We start from the raw sequence: 12,564 nt of genomic DNA, 5'->3' as shown, positions 1-12,564 counted from the left end.
TCTGGACTTCTTTGCCCTTTTTCGGAGATTCCTGGTTAGCTTACTGAAGAAATGACACAGAATCCCCCTTTAGTCGTATGCTTAGCCACTGGGGATCAATACAGAAATGAGATTCACAGGTAGGAACTACGGGTCTAAAGAAAGCAAGTTAAAGGAATAGTGTGTGTACATGTGTTAGAATCTGCCAACTGGTCCCTCTATCCATCACTTCCTTCTCCCCTTAACATGGCAGTTATTTGTTGCTGGAAACAAGAATATGGTCAAAGAATACATTGCTAATCACAGCATTAACGTTCATCAGGATGATTTGATTTAAGCAAGAAGGGCTAATTAACACAGATCTGGGGTGAGGTGGAGAGATATGAAGCTTGTTGGCTTTAAATTCACTTCTTTGTTAAATTCACTTTTTAGTTAAATTCCATTTAAGAGTTAGTTAAGTCAAACACAACAACTCAGGAATATTCACAGAACTTCTTTCCCATTAAGAATTCATTTCATTTAGGCCAGGTGCGGTGGCTCACGCCTGTAATCCCAGCACTTTGGGAGGCCGAGACAGGCGGATCACGAGGTCAAGAGATTGAGACCATCCTGGCCAACATGGTGAAACCCCGGCTCTACTAAAAATACAAAAAAAATTAGCCGGGCATGGTGGCGGGTGCCTGTAGTCCCAGCTACTCGGGAGGCTGAGGCAGAAAGGCGTGAACCCAGGAGGCGGAGCTTGCAGTGAGCCAAGATTGCACCACTGCACTCCAGCCTGGGTAACTGAGAGAGACTCTGTCTCAAAAACAAACAAACAAAAAAAAAGAATTCATTTCATTTAATACTACAGTTCTTACCTTAGTGGAACCACGTTACCATTCCATTGGATAGTTACCTCTCTCTGCATTGTGGTCAGTTGAGTTCTCTTATGATGACCCCCTGTACGTGCCCACCCAGAAAACTTTGGTACAGATGAAATCAAAGCCCAAGTTCTCTGTCTGGATGGCAGAAATAAATCCAGTTACAATAGAAAAGTAGAGGTGAATGGAATGAGCCAGTTATGTTCTGTTTTTGTCTATTCTACCAATGAAAGGATCACCAAACCTTCAATGAGACTTTCCATCAGTCAATCATCAGGTCAGATGGGGAAAACTAGTAACATGCAGCTGTGACTCAGAAAAAGAAAACACATACCTGGGAAGCATTATCAATCTTATCTTAACAACCTTCTGGAGAACACTGGTGCAAACACGTGTTACTATTTGTCTGAAAACCAAACATTTGAAAATTCTGGAACCAGATTTCTAAAGTCCAATTGAGTGAGCCCTGGGAAATCTGAGCTTGGGTTCTCAACAACAGATCACCAGGGCTACTGAGGAAAACGCAGTGCCACAATAAACCTCCTGTCAATAGGGTGGCATTCACCCTGTTTACCTGAGGTTGGGTGATTATGAGAAGCCTTGGGAGGCAGTGTCATCACCAATTGTTAATTGAGATTCTTTCTTCCTTAGAAAAATGAGTTATTGGGGGCCAGGCATGGTGGCTCACGTCTGTAATCCCAGCACTCTGGGAGGCCAAAGCGAGCAGATCACTTGAGGTTAGGAGTTTCTGATCAGCCTGGCCAATACAGTGAAACCCTGTCTCTACTAAAAATACAAAAAAATTAGCCAGGCATGGTGGCAACGCATGTAGGCTACTTTGAAGGCTGAAACAAGAGAATTGCTTGAACCTGGGAGGCGGAGGTTGCAGTGAGCTGAGATCGTGCCACTGCACTCCAGCCTGGGCGACACAGTGAGACTCTCAAATATTATACACACACACACACACACACACACACACACACACACACACATTAGCCGGGCTTGGTGGCGCGCACCTGTAGTCCCAGCTACTAGGGAGGCTGAGGCACGAGAATCGCTTGAACCCGGGAGGCAGAGGTTGTGGTGAGCAGAAATTGCGCCACTGCACTCTAGCCTGGGCGATAGAGTGAGACTCTGTCTAAAAAAAAAAGAAAAAAGGACGGGCGTGGTGGCTCACGCCTGTAATCCCAGCACTTTGGGAGGCCAAGGCAGGCGGATCACGAAGACAGGGGTTCGAGACCAACCTGACCAACATGGGAAAACCCTGTCTCTACTAAAAATACAAAAAAATTAGCCGGGCATGGTGGTGAGTGCCTGTAATCCCAGCTACTCGGGAGGCTAAGGCAGGAGAATCGCTTGAACCCGGGAGGCAGAGGTTGCAGTGAGCCAAGACTGCGCTACTGCACTCCAGCCTAGATGACAGAGCGAGAGGAAAAAAGAGAAAAAAAAAAAAAAGAAAAATGAGTTATTCAGAGAACATTCCAGGACACCTTATCTAATCATAGTAATAATAGTTATAGTAAATACCCAGGTGGTCACCTAACCTCACTCACTTCTGGGTGCATTGCAGAATTAAGGAGTGGGAAGTCACTTCAGAACTCTGTGCCTGTCCATCTAAAGTCAATCTGATTTCTCTACATTTTCCTTTTCTCCAATCATCTTACACCTAAGGCAAATAGAGGCACTGTTATCCTCTACTGAAATAGCTGAGAACATTCGCAAGGGTTAAAGACAGCAAATACTCTACAGCCTCTACAGTTTCCAAGGCAAGCTCAGAGAAGGCCAGGAGAGCACCCTATGAAGACCCAACTCCCAGGAAATCTTTCTTCTCTGTCTCCTTAAGAAACAGCTGGTTCTCTCTGTCAGTGGATACTGTTTTCCCCCATTTGATACACTGTTTCCCCAATTAGGTCTTGTTGCTATTTACCTTGGTTATTGTATTAGTCTATGTGGTAATGGTGTTTTGAATAGACTGTCAAAGGAAAAATGAAGTGGGTCTTTTCAAAATCACTTTGCCAAGCAATTCAGGAAACTTGTAATTTAGAAAGCTCAACGAGGAAAAGTTTTCATCTAACATCTATTTCTTCATAAACTTAAAAAAGAAGTGTTTTTCTCTAATAGAACCACAGCTTTTCCTTAAAAAGAATAAGAAGTTTTAATTTGGGTTTATTTTAGGAATATATCCATTTCTGAATCTACATAACTAATAATTAAAAGATTATGAAAACAAGTTACCTATTAATTGTGGGTTTCTCTGGAAACTGTAAATTCAAAGCTCCTCTTAGTGACCTAAACATATCACTTTAAATGTGAAATTAAAATTATGTCTCATCAAAAACTAAACTTATCATAGATTATCCAAATACAAATGCACACATTTACTAACATCAGTTTCAAACATCCCAATAGTATGCTTTAGAAAGTGTTTTAGCAACTGAAGCACTTAAGTTCCGTATTTTAAGGACCACTTCAGAATCGAACAGATTTTTTAAATCCTCTAAATCACCCCAAATACTATAAATGGTAATTTTAAATAAAAAAGATTAAACATCCCGTTGGCTGGGCGCAGTGGCTCACGCTTGTAATCCCAGCACTTTGGGAGGCCGAGGCGGGCAGATCACGAGGTCAAGAGATCGAGACCACGGCGAAATCCCGTCTCTACTAAAAATACAAAAAAATTAGCCGGGTGTAGTGGTGGGCCCCTGTAGACCCAGCTACTCGGGAGGCTGAGGCAGGAGAATGGTGTGAACCCAGGAGGCGGAGTTTGCAGTGAGCCGAGATGGCACCACTGCACTCCAGCCTGGGCGACAGAGCGAGACTCCGTCTCAAGAAAAAAAAAAAAAAGATTAAACATCCGGTTGTATGCAGCTCTCAACCCAATAAGCCAGATAACGCTAGAAATCGGCATAAAAGCTCTCCATCCACCACCTGCCATAACGTGCACACTGAATCTGCCAAGAGCGCCCTGAGCATTCCAGGGGTGGGTGGGATGCCTGACTGCTCCGCTTGCTCTATAGCCCCCAATCAGTCTAAAACCAGCTGGTGGTGTTTTCAAACGCATACCCACCATCGCCAGCTCCCCAGCCCCCAACCACTGTGCATTCTGGGAGAAAAACAAGGTTTTAATTTAAATTTTAGAAAAACTAAACTTTAGTTTTACGAAGAAAGGTACTTTAGTGCACGCCATATACTTTTTGGCATATAAAGGAAACCACATGCACATAATGTAAGAAGCAGAGAGGGGTAAGTTGAGGGGAAGATGGCCTGTGGATGAAGTGGCAGGAGGTAGTGACTGCAGCGTCCCCCTGAGGCATGTGTGGTGTATTAAAAGGCCGAAGAGGTCTCCTCTGAGGGAGATGGCCAGGCGGATATAGGCTCCAGACTGGGGAGAGGGAGGGAGGGAGGGAGGGAGGGAGGGAGGGGGAGAGAGAGAGAGAGAGAGAGAGAGAGAGAGAGAGAGAGAGAGAGAGAGAGAGAGAGAGAGAGAGAGAGAGAGATTTTTTTTTAGTGGTTCTAGGGTACATAAAAAAAATGGTAGAAAAAAATGTTTACGTTGCAGACGGTGAGTAAGAGCGACACAATTAGACATTCTCCACTTCTCTCTCAGAAGAGAGGGGCAGCAGGAATGAGGCTTTCTGGGGAAATAACCTGGGTTTCCACGCAGCCCATAAGCAGCTCATGGGACCTTGAGCAACCCACTAACTTCTCTAAGATTCTTTTGAGTTCCAAAATGAGTGTTTAGTCATGAGCTTTTACACCTTCTGCTCTAAGGAAAGTATTTACAAAGAACTGAGGTTTGGATAGTGGTTAAAAGCAGCCACTGGCTTTCTGTCAATGAATCCTGCGTGGACGCAGAACAAAACAGATTGACAAATTTAGGTAGGACTTGGTTTATTTCTAATCAGGCAACATTAACTACACAGTGGCAGAGGGTCTACTAGAACCTGGTTCGTATCTCAGAGCAGAATTGCAGATAAGTAAGACATTTGGAGTTATGACTTCCATCTGCAATGGGCAAGGAGAAACGTGAAGGTATCGACCAAATCTACATTTACAGTCCTTAGTAAGAACAACCGGGCCGGGCGCGGTGGCTCAAGCCTGTAATCCCAGCACTTTGGGAGGCCGAGACGGGCGGATCACGAGGTCAGGAGATCGAGACCATCCTGGCTAACGCGGTGAAACCCCGTCTCTACTAAAAAATACAAAAAAAAAACTAGCCGGGCGCGGTGGCGGGCGCCTGTAGTCCCAGCTACTCGGGAGGCTGAGGCAGGAGAATGGCGTAAACCCGGGAGGCGGAGCTTGCAGTGAGCTGAGATCCGGCCACTGCACTCCAGCCTGGGCGACAGAGCGAGACTCCGTCTCAAAAAAAAAAAAAAAAAAAAAAGAACAACCACAGTCATCATACTAGAAAGGAATGACTTAAGGTATTAGCCTCCGTTCACCATGACAAGAAGCACCTCTAATCTACAAGCAATTTAATGTAATACTGATGAAATATTAAAAGTACGCACTGGATCTCTTCCATAATAAGTAACTTTTCATTCAAGAAGTTAGTATCACTCTCTCTAAATTAATACTGAAGATGTCAATATGTGAAAAGGTTACCCATTTTATTCAAGAGTCCTCCCCCATTTTTTCCCCCTCAAGAGTCCATATTACCTACGATAAAATGGCCAAGGCTTAGGAGAACTACAGTGTAGCTTCATCAGACAAGGACTGAAATCCTAGGAAACCTTTTAAAAGACATAACCACTGTATCTAAAAAATCCCCTTCCTTACAGCGAACACCTGACAGATGAAGTAAAATATATGACTTCCCTCCAGAACCCATGATTCAAAAACCTGTTTAAAGAAGCTGTTAAACAACAATTTACCCAAAATAAGAGTGAAGTCACCTTTGCTCAACAGCAAAAAGTGTCCAGAAGGACAAAAGCAAATCCCTTGGGCATATCCCTGAAGTAAATGTCTGAAATGTTAAGACCAATTCCAGAATTGATCCACCCCAAATATCTGAAATTCCAAAGAATTTTTTTTTGTTTTGTTGTTCAGAGTTCCTGATTACTAAGGTCCCCATGGGGATAATTCCTTCCAAAGATTTGTCAGTAGATCACAACATCTTTACATTCCTACATAATACAACCTTCAGTTTTACTCCAGGTATGGAGGTGGTGGGCATGTGATGCCTGTTTGGCAAGGGCGGGGTGGAGGTAGGGGGACTAATATGGAATGTAAAATACCTGAGTTAGCTTATCAACCTCAATACTAATGACTTAGACTTCTTTCAAATGCTAATGATACATCTGATTCAAGACACAACAAAGCTAAGGATTTTCAGGAATCTAAATGAATTATATCTACACCCAAGGTCATACAACTAATCAGGGTGAGTCCAGGTCTCAACATACCAAAGCAGTAAGCCTGTCTCTGAAGTTCCAAGGACTTTCATTTTTTCCTTCCATTAAAAAAAATACAAATTCAGTATGGAGGCTGGGTTGTACTAACCTACCCACTGCGGACTTTTGAAACTTAGTCCACATGAACTGCTGACGTTATTTAGGGTATTCCTAACCACACCTGGAGGACTTTTCTAAACCACAGACTTCTATATTCTACCTACTGAGCAAGGCACCACCATTAGCCTGTCTTGCAAGAATGGTCTCTTTGAAACAAATATATGAATAGCTATAGATGGAGGATGCAGTAAAGAAAACTGATATTCTCACTCCTTTATGGTGACTGTGGTTAAAAAGATGCACTGAATATAAGGAGGTATGTCCTAAGTGCATGACAATTTCGTTTAATCCTTACAGTAACCATGCATCACAATCCCCAGTTTCTAAATAAAATTGAGGCACAGAGAAGGTAAGAAATTTACCAAAGATGGTACAACCAGTAAATGGCTAAGAGAAGAGTCGAACCTGATGCTGTGGCTCCAAAGTCCATCCCCACCACGCCTAACCCTCCAAATCATGCTTTCTAAATATCATACTCCCTACACAACGTACAAATTGCTGAAATACCTACTTCAAACAGAAGTTCAAAACACAAACCAATGAAGTCCAGTCCTGCCTCCTTCAAAATGAACTAGCAAAAAAAAGAAAGAAAGAAAATGAAAAAAAGAGCTCATAAAATGCTTAAGTGATAAGGGGAAAATATTGTGTAAAGGCTTTGCTTTCTCCACTGCACACTATTTTCCTATATTATCCTGAAGTGTTTCCTTATGCCCTGGGCCCCTGTGGTGCTTGCAGATGGTTTCTATTTCTAAATCTCTAAAGCTTTCAGGAATGTATTCCTAGACTTCCAAGCCTGCTCAATCACCACCTCTCAGCACTGATGGCCTTGTTGAGTCAAAAAATCTCAGCTTTCCCTGTTTTTGTTCAAAAATGTACTGAGTGTGGAAAGTCTGTAAAACATTAAGAAATAATTTTTTATGCTATTTAAATCCTTAGAGTGCAGAAGAAAAACACACTATTTCATTCTCTCTGCCTCCCATTTCATCCCATTTCTGACTTCTAGAGGGAAAAGAAGAATGCTGTTTTAATCACACTGCTTCCTTCTTAGGCTTGTGGCTCCTCAAAATTACAATTGAACTATATTCTGGTGAGAAATGGACTCTGTATGGTTGATTTTTACTCTTGAGAACATTTACCAGACATTTGCTCTCATGTGACACTTACCTAGACATCTGTCTCAAAGGCTGTGGCTGGAAAGGCATTTCACAAAAGCCTTCCTTTGGCAGGCTGGGCACTGCTGTGGTTTCAAGACTACCCTTGTATTTTCTCAAGAGAACTTAAATGCCACCTCTTAAGTTACAAAATATAAGCAGACCTGGGGAATTCAAGGAAGGTGGCCATCCTGATATCATGAAATACACTTTCAGGCTAATTCCCATACAATACAGAATTTCAAATATCTACAAACACAAGGACACAAAATAGGAACCATGATATTTGGTCCCCTTTAGGATTGAGACATCCTACACTTCTAACTTAATATTCCTGGGGTCCCCCGGGCTTCATTAATCGAGCTGGAACAAAAATACAGCTGAATATACTGAAATTAGCTAGTGATGTCAATTACACTGAAAGTGTTGATTGACACTTTCAGTTGTTGAAAACACTTTCAGTGTAATTGATATCACTAATTGAGACTGAGAGGTTGAGGAGCCCTTAAGAGCCAGCCATTCCACACTTAATCATTTTTAGACACCATATGTAGTTCTTACTATAACCGCAAAATAGGAATTATTAGATTCTTCAAATCCAGTGTCTACACGATTTCCTGAGAAACCACCCCAAAAACATTACCCCAAAACACATAAAGAGTACCTTATCTTTCAAAATATTCTATTTGCAACCTCACAGTTACTTCCTAATATTTGTCCACTATAATTAAGCCAAAGAGAAAAAGCTCATGTTCACTGGCTTATCTAAAGTCTTAAGAGATACAATAAATCTAAAGGATTAGATTAATTAGAGAAAATTTGATATATAACAATAAAGATTCCACACCCATTCTCAGAGAATATTCAAGTTGTCTATATACCTACTCAGCATTTTTCCCCAGCAGTTACCTGGTTTCCAGGGTACCAGCTAAGACCATAATTAAGAAGAGAAAGAAGATGTGAAATGAGTAGGTACAAACTACATTAAGATAAAGGCCTGGATAAATCAAAGCATTTCTTTCAACAGAATCAGATACCAAGGGCAATTGCTTTTGACAAATAATAGTTCACAGGTCTTCTTTGGATATTTTTGAAAAAAACATTTACAAGAGATCACAAAAATAAGACAGAACAATTTTATAAATCTTTTATTTAGTACGCATTGTTTATTCCAGCTTGTAAAGTTCAGTAGTGCTTGATGTAAGTTTTTATGCCTGTAGATGAACGTCTTAGCTTAATGCTCCAGGTACACTGGGATAAATTGGAAGCCAGCTTATTAATAGACTTGCTAGGCTTTCCCTTTCAAACACATTTAGAAAGACAGAAATTGATTATGTTCCAAAGACCAGTATCAAAGCACTATAAAATAATATTCTATACCAACCAGTATGATTTCAAGTTATTCATAAGATTTTATAGTGTGTATACACACATATATGTGTGCATTTGTATATACATCACACCTTGTTTTTAAAAATGGATATGGATTTTGCAATTTTTGCAAAACTACCGTGAATAACACAGACATCATTTTAGAGTGATCAAATCTCCCCCAAATGAAAGTTTCTCTCTGATGTCATACTCCGCTTATCTTGACCATGGAATGAAAATGGCTTCAAACTGTTCTTAATTGTGAAATTAAAAAATAAAGAGACAGAACGCATCGCCTCTTGCACTGTAAGATCCAGGAGGATTATGGATCCTGGTAAAGTCAGGATTATGAAGAGGCCTCCAAGGATAGACAGCCTAAATGCTTAGGGCTCTCCCATTGGACCTTTAAACTAGGGTGATGTGGGGAGATAAGGTTCTCTTCTACACGTCACAATGGCAGACTGAGTACCAGTTAAAGAACAGAAATGCCACTGTCATTGTTGGTGCATTTTATCAAAAGGCTCCATATTTCTCTACCTGCTAAAGCTTGGCAAAAAAGCTAACTGGCTAAAAGAATAAGCGAACTGATAGAAATTTTTGAATTCGGTAACAATTTTTAAAATTCGATTTAAATATTATCTGACTCAAAAACCTAAGATTTACTGAATTCGGGACATGCTGGTATACATTTGCTATTGAATTTGTTCTATATTCCAACATACCCCTCGCCAAAAACACAACCTAAAGGAAAAGAAAAAAGAAAGAAACCTGTACACATAGCTCTCTAAATCATAATAAACTACTAAATACTAAGGAGTACAATCCTTCTACGTACATGCCACACAGAAGACAGCTAGGCAGCCACCCTGATAGATTGAATGCGGTCAATATCAAGTTCTTATCAAAAAGGACAAAAGAGATGATTTCCATTGCTCCCACGTGTTATTCCACCAGGATGTACTGACAATACTTAAGCATAAAACCCTGCTAAACATAACCTACCACTGCAAAAAATATCATATTTGGCTCCTATTTGATATACACAATAAGTCCCTTTTTGGGTGGTAAAAACAAACTAGCCTGAAAAGAAATCTAAATGGCCATAACCTGGAAAATAGATCACCTGAAAGAAAATCAGCCATCAAAGGTATATCATGGCTTCTGTTAGGTAACGGGAAAAAGGAATCATTGCGAACCTAACCAACCAGCTTCACCCCAACCACTGCCTTCTTTCTCCCCTCACCAGTAGATTTCCATCTGGACGCCATTCGCCTTTTGGAATCCTTAATGAAACAATGAGGTCGGAGTCCAGAGAAAACAGAAAGGGTTAGGATCCTGAGAAGGTAATCATTTTCTTCTCTTCGGTTTTTGTAGGCCATCTTGTTCGAATAAACGCCAAGATGTCTTAATTTTCCCCAAGTGGTGCCACTGGAGGCAACGCCCACGGACAGTTTTGAGGCCACCGTCCCTTAATCAAATGACCAAAAAAGATCTGTCAAACGGTTAATTGATGCAAACTAAGAAAGCTACCCTCACTGCAGTAAGATATGTTACAGGAAAAAGAACAATGAACCGTACTAGCAAGGAAAATAGCAGTGTGCGGGTACAAAATATTTAATCTACAATTTGCCCTCATCATCATCAAGGCAGATCTTAATTTTGGTCAACTGAAATCAGTAAGAAAGCAAAAGATGAGAGACAGCCTGGAAAAGAATAAACACACACACAGGCGGGAAAAACTGTCATTGGTGTCCAAGGGTTTCCCGCAACATTTAGGGCAAACGCCTTTGTTCCTCGGCTCGGGAGGGGAGTGGGTGGCTGGATGATGGAGATGGGATGGGGCTGCCCGGCCCTCCACACCCTGCTCTCCGGCGCATGCGCGAGGCCAAGACAAAGGAATAGGTAATTACAGTCCCGATTCATTCATTTTGCCTGCAGTACTGGGGGTCTGTTCGCCCGGGCTGTAATCCCGGGAGGTGTGGGGGGGAGTCGGTCCACACCCCTATAGCAGAAGACCATTTCGATGCTAGCGTGGGGTTTTAGCCCGCCCCACAGTGCGAGTGGCCGCGGGGGAGACAGAGGTGTGTCAACCCTGTACAAGGTACTAAAAAATGCACCCATGTGCGCTGTGCTAATTTCAGCAGAGTGAGAATTACACGAGCAAGGGCTGTCCACCAAGCTCGTTTCAAGGCGGAAATGTCTCTGGGGAAGCAGATAAGGAGCCTGGCCAAGCGTTCGATGAATATTCATGAAAATAATGCGGTTTGCAGCCGCGCATTGTGCGTGCGATCGGATCCAGTATTCCGCAATTTTTATTTTTCTGGAAATGGAGGGGGGACGGGGGCGGGGGAAGCAGGAACCGGGCACCGGGTTTCAGCTTTAGCGCTTTGGGCAATAGCTGCTCAACCCCAACCCTGAGCTCCCAGCGGGGCTGAGCCCCGTTAGGGCCGCGCGCTGTCAGGTTCAAGCCCACACCCCCCGGGCCGGGGCCCAGGGCGGAGGCGCCCGGCGCATTCTTGGAACCGAAGGCTCGAAAAAACAAACCGCTCCGAGGCAGCCCACAGGTTCGTGGGAAGGCAATTCCGCCACGGACGAGGCTGGGGCTCCGATCTGCTCGGGAGGTGCTTCTGAGTGCACGTCGCCGTGTGAACCTCGTATTCCTTGGCCCCAGAATCAAGATCCAGGAGTCCCACGGGTCGAGAAAACCCGTTTGCCAAAGCAAAAAGCCACCCTCTTCCTTCAGATCGGGCCAGATTCCCGTCTTCTTTCTCCCCGGACTCCCGCCCCACCCCACCCCCACCCTCATCTTTGGCTGCTGCGCCCCTCGCCCCGAGCGCTTTCTCCCAGGCTGGTGAGGGCTCGGATGACGGAAGCGCTCCCTTCAGCCCATAGAACGACCTCCCCAGGACTCAACGCACTTAGGGGGTTTCGCATTCGGCAATTCCTCCCGTCACCCGCAGCTTCTCTCCCCGACAGCCCCCTCCCCCCCAGCTCCGGTTACCAGCCTCGCCGCCCCCCTCACCCCTCCACCCTGCGAGCGGCCGAAGCCTCCCACTTCTGGGCCCCTCATCACCCGGGATCCCCAAAGTGCGACGGAGCCCTCACTGAGGGACCCCAGGCCCTTGCCGTCCAATCCGGGACCACATCCCAGCTGCCCGCTGCACGAAGGGAGAGCCTGGGGGCTGCGGGGCGGGGCGCGGCTCGGTGGGGGACGGAGGCCCCTGGGTCCGCGGCGGCGTGGGGCCACCGGGCTCGCCTCCTTACCGGCTCTGGGTGCCTGTGCAGCCCCTGGGTGAGCGCGGTGCCGCCGAGAGGCCGGGGTCGCTGGCGTCGTCTGGCTGGTGCCTGGCCGCTGGCGGAGGCTCTCTCCCGGCTCGACGGCAGAGCCCGGAACGAGGAGCCAGTTGGAGCGCTGCCGCCGCCGTCGTCGCCGCTGCCGCTACTGCTGCCGCCGCCGCCGCTGCAGCCTCTGCATTTCTCGCGCTCGCTCCCCCTCCCCTTCCTGCCCAGTGCCCTCCCCCCGCGCGTCCGCCCGCCCAGCCTCCCTCCTCCCGCGCTCCCCGCCCGCCTCTCTCCCCTCCCTCCAGCCCGGCGCCCCGCCCGCCTCCCCTCCACTCCCTCCAGCTCCGTGCTCCCCACCCCCTGCACTCCCTCTCCTCCCCTCCCCTCCCCTCCCTCCGGCGCAGACCC

At 44.9% G+C, this 12,564-nt stretch overlaps 1 protein-coding gene across 1 annotated transcript in view; it reads right to left on the bottom strand.

Moving 5' to 3' along the window:
• Positions 1-12,318, bottom strand: part of BASP1 (brain abundant membrane attached signal protein 1) — a 59,824-nt gene extending 47,506 nt beyond the window's left edge. Inside the window, exon 1 of the mRNA XM_015139755.3 lies at positions 12,139-12,318. The gene's annotated coding sequence lies outside the window, so the exon portion shown is untranslated. The remainder of the gene's footprint in view (positions 1-12,138) is intronic.
• Between the last annotated feature and the right edge of the window lie 246 nt (positions 12,319-12,564).

Source organism: Macaca mulatta, chromosome 6 (assembly GCF_049350105.2).
Source record: "Macaca mulatta isolate MMU2019108-1 chromosome 6, T2T-MMU8v2.0, whole genome shotgun sequence".
NCBI lineage: Eukaryota > Metazoa > Chordata > Mammalia > Primates > Cercopithecidae > Macaca > Macaca mulatta.
This window is presented reverse-complemented; position numbering and strand designations above follow the sequence as displayed.